A 13,747-nucleotide genomic window follows, 5' to 3' on the forward strand; every position below is an offset into this window, starting at 1 on the left:
AGAGAGTCTGGCCCAGCTTATACAGATCTGAGGCCCCTAGACTGCCCTTTCCTTCCAGTTCTCTAGGTAGGCTTTGCAGAGGGGATATCATGAGTGGATTTTTGGGTGACATATCAGGCTGTCCTGGTGAGTTTTTGGCTTGGGTGTGTGTCAAGGATAGAGGACCTAAGTGGGAGGACAGACACAGGTGTCAATGAACTCTGTTCTTGATCCCTGAATTTACACTTTGTGTAGACTGGGCCACTTTTAGGTCCATATAACCTGGATTAGTCAGAAGTATCCAGCCCTTGAAAAGCTTCTGAAGCCCCAAGCTCATACGAAGCCTATGAATCTGAACTGAGCAAACCAGTATAGTGGGCCCTGTGGTATCTCCTCAGGTACTCCTCTGTCAGGCTGGCCCACCCATTCCCACACAGGGTGATTCTGGTCTGATTGCTGCCTGAAGTCAAGTTGCCTGGCTCTGCCTCTGTAGGAATCCAGCTTCATGAAACCACTAGGTGACCATGGTATGCATTCTAACCCTATAGAATAAACAGACATTAATACAGTGTGTTTCACACCACACCGGGACAATTTCTTAACTGATGTTGGAATTGTTAATAGTTTGGGGAATGCCCTAGTACATGCTGAATCTCACACAGGCAAATTTCTTTTCACCAAGGTTAACCAGAAATGTAGAATAAAGGAAATTCTGGAAACTGTTAACATAAAGTCCTCATAATCCACCCATTGGCAATGGGAAGCCACACATTTTATAATCCACCAAATCTCCGAAGAAAGATTATGTTGAGATCCATGTTCCTACTTAATAAGATGCAACAATCCTGGATAAAATCATAAACAGACTCACTGTTCCTTGGTGAAATTATGCAAAATCCTTTCTGACTTTTGGGTGACATTATTCTTCTCAGAGCTAATTCACATTTTATTTTCAAACACTTCATCTCAAAGTCAAACATATACTGTCAGAATGTCTTATGTTGGAAAATACGAGGAAGAAAGGGGATGAGAAAACAAGAATATTTGGCTAACCTGTATCTACATGTTCATTTCAAATACTTGAACCTCCTTGTTACTGGTTCCAACGTTGTAGCTGATACTCATTATGACTCTTCCCAATTTATTCCACATCACCTGAACCTTCAGCAAACACCTCCCCTTCCAGGTGGGAGGAATCCAGAGTTTATTTCTGAAGTTCTTGGTCCATTATCAGCCCTGCCTTAATGGTGGTAGTGATTTTCTGTCTTTAATCAAGAACCATGGGAGAACTGAAGGACTGCCTGCATATGATATTTATTCTTTATGCTATAACTTGAATGTCTCCACCCAAACTGAGGTGGAAATTCATTCCCCATCATGAGATAGAGTGGAGAAATGTAATCTATGTATTTAGAGGTCAGACCTTAGAAAGGTAATAAATGTTAATGAGGTTATAAAGACCAAGTCTTAATCCAATGGGACTGCAGCTTAAGAATGCAAAGAGAAACCTGAGCAAGATTTGTCTTATTACATGATGCCCTCCACCATCTCAGGACTCTGTAGCCTCTCTGTCAGCAGAAAGGCCCTCAGGAGAGTCAAGAATATGATGGTGCTATGTTGTTGGACTTACAGAACTATGAGCTAAATAAACCTCTTTTCCTCATAAGTTACCTGTCTGTGGTAATCAGATACAGTAACATAAAAAGGACTAAGACTGAAAATTGGAATAGAGAAATAAGACTGTTTTTAACAACCAATACATGAAAATTTAGAAATAGGGCTGGGAGATCTTGGAGAAACAGGCTAAAAAAGCTTAAAATGCTGAACATGGAACAATATGGATGATTCTGTTGAGGAGCTAGATGGCAAAAAAAAATTAGGAATAGTTTATAACTTCTTAAAGATTGGTTATGTGGTCATGACCAGGATGCTACTAAAAATGTGGACAGATGAGGGCATCATGCTGATGAGGGCTCAGATGGAAAGGAGCAATATCATTTGGAAAATGGAGTCAAGCAAAGAATCAAGCTAAACTGTGCCTAGGCCTTAGGGCTTGATGGAAAGCCAAAATTAAGAGAAAGTAAAATGTGGTGGAAGAAATTTCTAAATAGAAAAATCAGTGAGGCTGTTGCCTGTGTACCTTTAACCAATTATACTAAGATAAGAGAGTAAGGAATTATTTAGTAGATATGGTGCAGAGACCTCCTACTTGGCAGCTATTTACATCACACACACACACACACACACACACACACACACACCAAAATACAAAGAATGAATGCAATGTTTTCTCTGAAATGTGGATTTTAACACAATAAGGTGGGTGTGGGTGGAAGGAAGAATAAAAGATCATTGGATTAGACAAAGGGAAGGGAGCTGGGGTAGGAATGAAAAGATAGTAGAATGAATCCAACATAACTTTCCCATGTTCACGTACTACATAACCAGTGTAACTTCACATCATGTACAACCACAAGAATGGAATCTTAATTAGAATAAGTTATACTCCATAAATATATATTATATATAATATTATATATATAATGTTAAAATACACTCTACTGTGATGTATATCTAAAAAAGAGGATATTGCTAAATTGCTAAGTCTGGTCTTGAATTTGAGATCTTTCTGCCTAAGCCTCCTCAGTCATTGATGTGTACCACAGTGCCCAGCAGTGATTCTTTTATAAAGTTGTGGTAAAATGTACAGAACAAAATTTTATCAACTTAATCCTTTTACAGTGCATTAGAAAAGGCTAGAAGAAATGATTTTGTAAGTTTTCACTATAAATGATAAATGTTTAGAGATATTAATAAATTTAATCTTATTTAAACTTTTTTTTTTTTTTTTTGAGATGGGGTCTCACTATGTTGCCTAGGCTGTTTAGAACTCCTGGGTTCAAGTGATGCTCTTGCCTCAGCCTCCTGGGTGGCTAGGACTATAGGTACATGCTGAATTGCCTGATTTTAGCCTGATTTAAATATTATACAACATGCACATGTATCAGAATTTCATGTTACCCCAATATATGTACAAGTTTTGTGTGTGTGTGTATATATATATATATATATATATAAATCTAATTTGGGGCTGAGGCTGTAGCTCAGTGGTAGAGCACTTGCCTAGCATGTATGAGGCACTAGGTTTGATCCTTAGCACCACATAAAAATAAACAAAAAAACACATTCTGTTCATCTACAACTACACAAAGAATTAAAAAAAAATAAATTTAATTAAAAAAAAATAGAACAAACCAGGCTCCTGTACTATTCATCTAAGGAGATTGCAAAGAATCCTAAGAAATCTCTGACAAAATTTCTGGCTACATTTCAGAAAACACAGCCACCCTGTCCATCAGCAGAGCCCAACCTGGGGGTTAGTCTAACTATTACTGTCACAGGTGGGACAACAATGATAAAGCTCACAGTGAATCAGGCAGACGGATAAGTGAGATACAAACATCTTCCTGGTCTGTGTCACACTCTTCCTCTAGCCCAGGAGGCCTGAAAGCAAAGCCAGGTCAGGTCTGGCTCAGCTCAACCAGATCTGAGGACCCCAGTTTGCCCTTTGTACCCAGCCTTCCCATTTGGTATCTCAGGAGAAGATACAAAGACATTTATCACAACTGTGTTTCAGTTGTTCAAGATCCAGAGGAATGAACAAAATATCACACAAACAAATAGAGATTATAGATATAGATACTTGCAGAGATGAAAACTGGAAGTGTGAGATTAAGGAAAAGTAAATAAATAAACAAACTGAGTGATAGTAAATGAGATACATGGAAGATCAGTGAACCTTAGAAACTACTAAAGATAAAACTGGGGGATAATAAAAACAATAATCAATACATCACTGTGTTGGGGAACAGCTTCTTTCAGCATAAAGTGTGTGTGATTGAAGTCAGGAAGGCAGGGTGGGTATGGGGCATGAATAGATAGAGTATTTGAGAAAATAATGGCCAAAAATATTCCACAATTGGGGAAAACCCGAAACCAACAAGCAAATAACTCACTAAAATCAATCCCAGGAAACATGAAGAAAACAGTATCACCACATATGATGTCACTTGATTAAACTAGGAGTGAATGGGACACTTGGACCTTAATGATAGGAGCAGATTGTTTACCAGAAGCAGGAGAGGAAGAAGACTGGGGAGCAATACCTTTACAAAATGAAAGGAAAAATATGTCAACCTCAAATTCTTTACCCAGTGATGCTGTCTTTCAAAAATTAAGGCAAAATGAAACTTTCCCAAACACTGAAATTCACTTGAATTCAGGTATGTGGTGTCTACGTGTAATCCCAATGACTCAGGAGGTGGAGGCAAGCAGATTGCAAGTTTACAGCCAGTCTTGGCTGTTTCTTGAGACCCTTAACAGTTTAGTAAAACTTTGTCTTAAAATAAAAAGGAAAAATTACAGGGTTGTGGTTCAGTGGCAAAGCACCCCTCCAATCAAATTTCATTACCCCCATGAAAAAAATTTATTAAAATAATACCTTCTTAAAGGTATAGATGAACTGTATTAGTCAGGGTTCTCCATGAAAAGAGAATTAAATAGGAGATATAACAGCAATAGGACAAGATAGATGTAGGTATAAATATTTTGACAGATGACAGAGAAAGATATAGGATAAAATAGGTAGGTAGAGATTATAGATACAAATTTTTTTTGTGTGTATTTTCTTGTTATTTGCAGGATTAATAAAGAGAAAAATGAAACATACATGTTTAGTACAGATACAATTTTTAGAAAACATTTGCAACATATGTTTGGTGGAATCTAAAGATGCAGAACCTACAAATGTTGAGAACCAACTGCAGGGAGATATGTACACATATTCCCTACAGTCCTGCATCACTTAGCAATAGTGGTATGTCCTGAGAAATGCATCATTAGGCAATTTCATCATTCTGTGAATATCATACAGTGTACTTTACACAAATGTAGATGGTACAGCCTACTACACACTAAGGCTACATGGAGTGTGTGTGAATATGTGTTGTATAAGTACTATATGCTTATATATATATATATATATATATATATATATATATATATATATAAAACACATATTGTACATATAATATATGTTGAAACCTATTGCTTCTAGGGCCATGAATTAAGCAACATGAAGTTGAATCCAGCACAGGAGAAATGAAGCAATCAAGAGACGGTAGCAGCCCTCTTGGTGTAGTGAGCAGTGCATCAGTCTCATAGTCTGAAGATACAGGAGAGGTATGAGGCTGTTGTAAGCATACTACAACATACAGCTTTATACTCAACATTTTTATAATTACAAGGAGTACACTCTGATTAAAAATGAGAACTATACTACAAGAAACACAGGATAATATCATACTTATTTATTATCATGACAAGTATTATCTACTGCACATAATTGTGTGATAGGGTTACATGATTGGTAATACAGTAGTATTGTTTGCTTCATTATCATCATAAACATAAGTAATGTGTTGCACTTCAACCTTAGGACGGGATGACATAACAAGGTAAAAGGAATTTTTCAATTCCATTGTAATCTTATGAGACCACAATAATATATACAGTCTATGATAAACAAACACCATTACAGCAGTGTAAGATTGGATGGATACATATAATAGATACATAACCAGACACACATTCAGAAAGAGGCAACTATTCTATTGAATTGCTTCATATAATCATTGTGGCTGGTGAGGTTAAATTGCTGGGCAGGCTGCAGCCTGATAATTCAGTAAGAGGTAAGGTCCAATTCTTGAGTCTGAATTCAGCAGAGCAGTACCTTGGAAATCTCAGTATTTGCTCTAAAGGCTTTTGACCGTGCATGAGGCCCAGGGACATCTTAGAGGGCAACCTGCTTTACTCAGCAACGACTGATTAAATGTTAATGTTAATCACCTATGAAAAACAATCTCAGCACCCATACAAGGTGTTTGAGAAATCATTGTGGGAAGGTGGCCTAGACAGCCCAAAAATCAACTATCACTTAAGCTAGCAAATAGATGAAAGGGGACACTTTTTTAAAAAAACAAAATCAAGATGAAGAACAAATGAATGAATGAATGAGAAAAATGAACATAAAAAATTGAATTTTAACAGACACTAGTATGGCAATATGTAAATCAATGGATGTGTAACTGATGTGATTCTGCAATCTGTGTATGGGGTGAAGGTGGGAGTTCATAACCCACTTGAATCAAAGTGTGGAATATGATATGTCAAGAAATTTGTAATGTTTTGAACAACCAACAATAAAAAATTAAAAAAAAAAATAAAAAAAAAAAGAAAGCAAAAAAAAAATGAATTTTGGATTTTGGGGCTGTAGCTCAGTTGTAGAGCACTTGCCTAGCATGTGTGAGGCACTGGATTCAATCCTCAGCACCACATATAAATAAATGAAAAAATGAGGGTCCATCAATAACAACAACAACACAAAATTGAATTTTAATCATGTTGTATACCTTAAGATCACACAATTTTGTCATTTATAAAGCTGGAAAAAATGAGAAAAAAAAACCATTGAACTTAAGGAGAAACTAGAATGTGAAGACACAGAAGGTATATTTCAACAAATTATACTATGAATTATATTAGTTATAAGTTATTAATTGCCACTACTAAAAGACATACATGGTCAGACTGAATTTCACACCAAGATCCAACAGTATATGTTGCTTACAAGAAACCCAATTTAAATTTTAAAAACAGAAATCAGTGCAAAATAGGGCAAATTTTCAATGCATAGAGACAAACCCACATATCTATAGCCATCTGATATTTGATAAAGGCGCTAAAGATATATAATGGAAAAAAGACATCCTTTTAAACAAATGGTTCTGGGAAAACTGGGTAACTATGTGCAGCAAAATGAAATTAGACCCCTGTCTCTCACCCAACACAAAACTCAAATCAAAATGGATCAAAGATGTATGAATAAGTCTGGAAACTTTACAACTGCTAGAAGAAAACACAGGGTCAACTTTCCATCATATAGGTGCTGGCACTAACTTCCATAACAAGACCCAAAGCAGAAGAGATAAACCAAGAATCAATAAGTGGGATGCCATCAAACTAAAAAAAAATAATAATAATTCTGCACAGCAAAGGAAACAATTAAGAATGTGAAGAGGGAGCCCATTAAATGGGAGAAAAGTCTTTGTCAGCTATTCTTCTGATAGGGGATTAATATCCAGAATATAAAAGAACTATAAAAACTAAACACCCAATTAATAAATGTGTAAAAGAACTAAGCAGAAATGTCTCAAAAGTTAAGAAATATAAATGATCAGTAAATATATGAAAAAAAATGTTCAACATCTATAACAATCAGGGAAATGCAAATGAAAACTACACTAAGATCACATCTCACTCCAGTCAGAATGGCAATGATCAAGAATACAAACAGCTCTTTTCTTGAATGCTGCCTACAAAGGTGGCCACCATCTGTATCCAGCATCATGGCTTCTTGTGAAGCCAAAAATTGTTAAAAAGAGGGCCAAGAAATTAATCTGGCACCAGTTAGACCTATATGTCAAAATTAAGCATGAAACCCAGATGTATTGACAACAAGGTGCAGAGAAGTTTCAGGGCCAGATCTTGATGCCCAGCATTGGTTCTAGGAGCAACAAGAAAACAAAGCACATGCTCTTCAGTGGCTTCCAGAAGTTCCTGGCCCACAATATTAAGAAGCTGGAAGTGCTGCTCATGTGCAACAAATTTTACAGTGCTGAGATTGCTCGCAATGTTTCCTCCAAGAATCACAAAGCCATCATGGAAAGAGTAGCACTGACCATCAGAATCATCAATCCCAATGCCAGGCTGCACAGTGAAGAAAATGAATAGACAGTTCATGTCTATTCATGTGTCTTTAAATAAAGCCACAAAAAATGCAAAAAAAAAAAAAAAAAGACAAAGAAAAAAAAAAGGAGAATACAAACAACCATAAATGCTGATGAGGTTGTGGGGGTGGGGAAGGTACAACTGCATATTGTTATAGTGGGACTGCAAACTAGAATAACCACTCTGGAAAGCAGCATGGAGATTCTTTAGAAAACTAGGGATGGAACCACCATATGACCCAACTGTCCCACTCTGGTATTTTCCCAAAAGATTGAAAATAGGCAGGGTGAGAGTGGTCTAATTTCATTTTTCTACATGTAGCTAGGCAGTTTTTCTAGCATCAGTTGTTAAAAAGGCTGTCTTTTTTCCAAGATATATTTTTGGCACTCTACTGTAATATAGCCACCTCAATGTTTGTAGTAGTACAATTCATAATAACTAAATTATGAATTCAATCCAGACATCTGTCATTAGATGAATAGATCAAGAAATCGTGGTGTATGTCTAAGAAGGAGTTCTAATCAGCCATTAAAAAGTGAAATTATGGCATTTGCTGGTTAAGTGGATGGAAATGGAGAATATCAAGTTAAGTGAAATAAGCCAAACTCAGAAACTCAAAGGTCAAATGTTTTTTCTCATCTGGGGAAGCTGGAGTAAAATCAGGGAAAGGAGTGTGGGGACAAGTGCATGGAGTGAGTAATGAAAAAACGGCATATGTTTAGGGCATCTGAGTGGCAAACCACTTTCCTGTGCTAGGCATGTAAGCAGCAAACCACTTACCCCAAACCACTTACCCTGTAGGCACAGCCCTGGGTGTGAGTCTGTGTGTTACAGTCCCTGCGCTTGCTCCATAGCCCACTCCTCCATTGGTCGCTGTAAGAACAGTTAGCAGAAATTGCATTGGTGGCTGCCTGTAATCTGCTTAACTACTGCCTGAGTATATATACATGGTAACTGCACAATAAAATCACACCTGCATCTGGAGGTCTTGATTAGTGACTCTGCAGCCACACTCTCCTCTACCCTGTTCCTTTGACCTCCTCCCTGGAGGAAAGAGAGCCCACACACAGGAGGAGGGAAGGATAGGATAATATAAAAAACAAAACAAATGCAAATTAACAGAGGTTTGAGGCTGAGTAAAGCAGAGGAAGAAGGATGAGAGAGGGGAGGGAGGAAGGAAGGGAAAAGGAGGCATCATGAATTAAAATAAATTTCCATGCATGTATGAGTTTGTCAGTATGAACCCAATTTCTATGAATAATTATAAAAAAATCTAATAAAAAATAAAAAGAAGTTTAAAATTCAAAGATCCTTAATGCTACTTCTAGTTAAAAACAAAGCAAGACAAGTAATTTGCCTCATATGGCCTGTGCCCATTTCTTTTAGATCATTTGGACTTTTAGTATGATTTTTTATTACCATGTTTTATTTAGAAAAGTCTCAATTTTACAAAAAATTGAGATACAATATAAATGCATTTAACTGAATAAAGGAAATGAATGGGAAACCACTGGAGCACTTCCAAAAAATGGACAACCTGTGTTTGCTGGATGCTGGGGTGGTGCAGGGACCTCCTCTTTAGCAGTTATTTCCCATCATCAGTGACCTCACTTCTCAAAAATTCTGGATTCAGGTTAAGACTTTAGGATGACTATTACAGCTCCACCTGTGACACTCATATTTAAGAAGAAATGTACAGCACACAAACAGTTGGTTTCTGTCATGGAGAAAAGTTTCCCTGTGAAGAACACCAACCCAAAACTTTTTATGCCTGTTTTAGTTAGTTTTTTTACTGTTACAACCAAATCACCTGACAATAACAATTAGAGGAGGAAAAATTTGTATGGGTGCTCACAGTTTCAGAGGTCTCTGTCCACAAACAGCTAATTACATTCCTTGGGTCTTGAGGCAAGGGAGACCATCATGGCAGAAAAATGTGGTGGAAGAAATCAGTTTAAGACATGATCAGAGGAAGTGGGTGGTTCAGCTGCTCTGGATACTGTTGTTTGGTGTTTGGGCCTCTTGAGGGGTTACTCTAGAGGGCCGCTGGTGCTGGCCTCAGTGACAGGGCTGGTCGCCCCTGCAAACCCAGTTGCTCCAGTTTTCAGTGTCTGTTGGTACCCTCTGCATCCTGCAGGCCTAACATGTTGTTGCAATACTTGAGCAGGAACCCACTGGTGGCTGCCCAGGTGGAGGAGTTGAGCTGCAAGGAGATTGACAAACACTGTCAATACCACCTGGTGTTTTTGCTCCACAACTTCAGGGACCTGGCCCCTGTGGGCGATGCTCTGTCTGCTAACATGAGGAAGCTGTGGACACCAGGATCAAGACCAGCAATCTGCAGCTGCAGCAGCTCTTCTCCTTTTCCATGATCTGGACAAACCACATCTTCCCTGGGTGCGGGTGCCCTCAAGAAGTTATGGATAAAATTCTTACTATGGCTGAAGGAATCCAAGTGACAGATGTTCCAATGCATAGAAGAAGTGGGACGAGCTGGTTGCCAAGAAGGGGCAGAAGAGCAATCCAAAAAACAAATCATAGAAGGAAAAAAAAAAAAAAAAACAACTCTGCAGTTGAATGAGATCTTGCAAAAATTTCTGCCAAAATAGAATGCACATCTGCTTAGCAGGCAAACAGTTCTACATATTCTGGGTCATCCACCAAATCAAAGAGAAGTGAAAACTTCATTAGGGAGCTCTGGCATCTCCAGTCAGAATAACTCTAGGAGTGACAGAGAGCGATCTGTTTCCAGCCAAAGTAGCAACAGCATTTCCTCTCAGGAAAAAAACATTAGGATCTGGAAAAGCTTCTGAATCAGAAGCTCCAGATAAGCATGGTGCAGCATCATTTGTTTTCTCCTTATAGAAATCCTGTGTGAGGACATCACCCTGGGCAAGGATTACTGCTTCTCTTGCATAGAGAGTGAGTTCTCTCACTTGAGTTTTTGTGAAAGGAGCAAGATTAGCCCCTGAATCTCTGGCTTCCCATGTGTTCTCTTCTGCCTGTGGAACCACTATAGTGATGCATAAGCTATGAGATCCTGACCAAAGGCTAAACATATGGGGACACACAACCATGTACTTTTCAGCCTCCCAAACTCTGAATTAAGAACCCTCTTATTTTATATTCCCCTGCCTCTGGTATTTTATTATAGCAACAGAAAACAGACTGATGCAGGGGCACTGTTATCTTTATGAAATTGAGTCATCCTATCCAATAGCATGGAAAGTTTTTCATATATGTTTGAAAGTCTACTTTTGTCTTTTTCAGGAGGGTTTTATAACTTGCCTCATACAAGTTCATATAACTAATAACTATTGATTCAGAGGTTGTAAGGATTCAAATTTCAACTTACAGATGAGAAACTGAGGATTAGAAGGACTAAGTGATTGCTTGACGTCACAGGGTCAGCTCTGTGACCAGATCTTCTGGCTCCCATCACAGCACTTCCTGTTATACCACCTGTCTTTGTCAGTTATGTGTTGCTCTGATGGAATGCTGGAGGTTGGGTGTTTTAAAAATAAAACAAGTCTGTTTAGCTAAAAATAAATAAATAAATAAATAAATAAATAAAAAGAAATCCTGTGTGAATAGTTAGTCACATGACCCAGTCCACTGATTGCAAATAATAAAGTGGCTCACCTAAAAAGAGTGCTTTTGAAGGTTCTTTATTCTCTGCTTCTCAGAGCAGCTCAAGAGATTGAGGTGCCCATGTTAGGTTCCTCTGGAAGCTCAGGAGTAGAGTTGAAGCCAGAATTAGACAGGCAGTCAGTGTAGATAGGTAAATCGAGTTAGGTCGAATCAAGGAGGCCAATTTTGAGTGAGTCTGGGAAGTTTGAGACTGTCCTCTGAGGGATCTTATCAAGAACCTGCCGCTGCTCCAACCTGTTGCCAAGGTAACCTATCCCAGGAATTTCCCCTCCTACAAGGAGCTATAAAGTTGTTAAGGTGTCCTTGGCAACTCCACCCTGCCCTACCCCCCCTCAGCCCACCTGCTTCCCATCTTTTGGCCCTCCCACTGAGCATTCCTGGGCCTAGTCACTTATGCAGGAAGAAGAAAGGTTAGAGGGAAAAGGCAGGAGAACAAAGGAAGTCTAGGACATATAAAAAGGGCAGAACACCCCCCCTCTTGGGATACCAGGATACCAGCTATGGCCCCCTTCTTCCTCTGGGGGGAAGTCTATGTTACCCCTTTTAAAATAAGCCTTGCTTCATATGCTTTCCTCAGCGTGCTTCTCTAATGTTCAAACTTCAATGTGGGGAAGCAGGACTCATCATCAATAACTGGCAGTATCAGAGTCGCCTAAATTATTATCTTTTAAACTTATTTCATAGACAACTTAAAGTGGAGTAACTTCCAAAAGTAGTTCAGAGGCAAGTGTTTCATTATCAGTTTGTAAACACAATTCCTCATCAGGCACATCCTTACTAACTCCCAACAACAGCTCAACAAATACATCATGCTAACTTCCAAAAGCACTTCCCAGGTAGCTGCATCACTGTTAGCTTCCATGGGCAGATCCCAAACCAGTGGATCTCTGGTTTTCAAAAGCACTTCCTTAGCAACTGTGTCCAACCTAGCTTCTAAGAGTAGTTCTCAGAGCAGCATCTCAAAGTTGCCTTCTAGAAGTACTTCACAGTCAAGTCAGAGTTCTGTCAAGTTTTGCATGGCCAAGGCAGAAGAGGAGTGAGGCAAGATGGTATGGGGTGGAGATGTCTGCCAGACTAAGACCAGGTGATGAAGGAGCAGCCCCTAGGTTGAAGGTGGGGTTAGAGGTCTACTCCACCCCTGTCTGTGTCCCCAGGGCTGCACCCTCCCCTAGACAAAATAAAGCTCCTCTAGCAGTGCAGGCTCATTTACATAAAGGGCAAAAAAATTTCAGTAAGCGGATAAGAGATCCTTGGGAGGAAGCCAGCCCAACCTGGGCCTCAGGAAGCAGCTCTGGGGGCAACTTACCATGGCCTGGACAACCATCCTCCTTGGCCTACTTCTTCGCTGCACAGGTGCTGCTCCAAGACTCTCACCCACCCACTCAGCCCAGGGCTCAGAAACCAAACTAGCCCTGACTTTCAGTTCAACAAGGCCCAGCATGCAATTGGCAGGATGATCTAGATGGGGGCTATGTGAGCCTGAGGGGCTGCAGCTGCCAGGAGACAGGGGTAATTTTGCTTTTGTGTTCAAAAGTTCCATCTTCCACCTAAGCCCCCCTGGCCACTGGTGCTGAGGTTGATGGTACGGGTGCTGTGTGGGCAAAGAGAATCCATGAAGTTCATCCAAGCCTGGCAAAGGGATAACCTGGGATTGTTCCTTCATGTTCATGAATACAACCACATTTTTTCTTTTTGCAAACTCTGTGGCATCCTATAAAGTGACTCAGCCATCTTCAGTGTCAGTGGCCCCCACAGCAGACAGTTAGGATCACCTGTGGGGGCAACAGCATTGGCAGCTATCTTGTGCACTGGTACCAGCAGAAGCCAGACAAGGCTCCTGTAGTGGTCATTTACAATGACAGTTGCAGACCATCAGGCATCTCTGACTGATTCTTTGGCTCCAACTCAGGAAACAGCCACCTTGACTATCAGTGGGCCCCAGGCTTGGGACAAGACTGACAATTACTATCAGAAGAAGGATGGCAATGCTGCCCACAGGGACAAAGGCAGACAGGGCAGGGAGAAAAAAAACCTGCCACCAGCCTGGCTACCATGGCCTCTCCCTGCCTTGGTTACAGTGAGAGGAAAGAGCCTGTCACATGGGTGTTTCCAGTTCTGCCCCTGTCCTCACACTCCTGAGAGATGGGTCCTTGTTTCTGAACATTTCCATGTTCAGCTGACTCTATTTTGACCTGAGCAGGACATTTTGAATGATATGAACTGCCAGCTTCTTAAGACAGCAGCACTATGGTGTCAATCAAGCACCAGC

The 13,747-nt window shown here is 39.7% G+C and overlaps 2 pseudogenes; both read left to right on the forward strand.

The window, feature by feature from the left end:
• Positions 1–89: 89 nt before the first annotated feature.
• On the forward strand, positions 90–7,830 carry LOC124108960 (large ribosomal subunit protein eL32-like; annotated as a pseudogene).
• A 2,141-nt stretch (positions 7,831–9,971) lies between these two features.
• LOC124108961 (CDKN2A-interacting protein-like) lies at positions 9,972–12,518 on the forward strand (annotated as a pseudogene).
• The last annotated feature ends 1,229 nt before the right edge of the window (positions 12,519–13,747 follow it).

This window comes from Marmota monax, unplaced genomic scaffold, assembly GCF_021218885.2.
Source record: "Marmota monax isolate L192 unplaced genomic scaffold, Marmota_monax_Labrador192_F-V1.1 WCK01_AAM20220418_F8-fsc00414, whole genome shotgun sequence".
NCBI lineage: Eukaryota > Metazoa > Chordata > Mammalia > Rodentia > Sciuridae > Marmota > Marmota monax.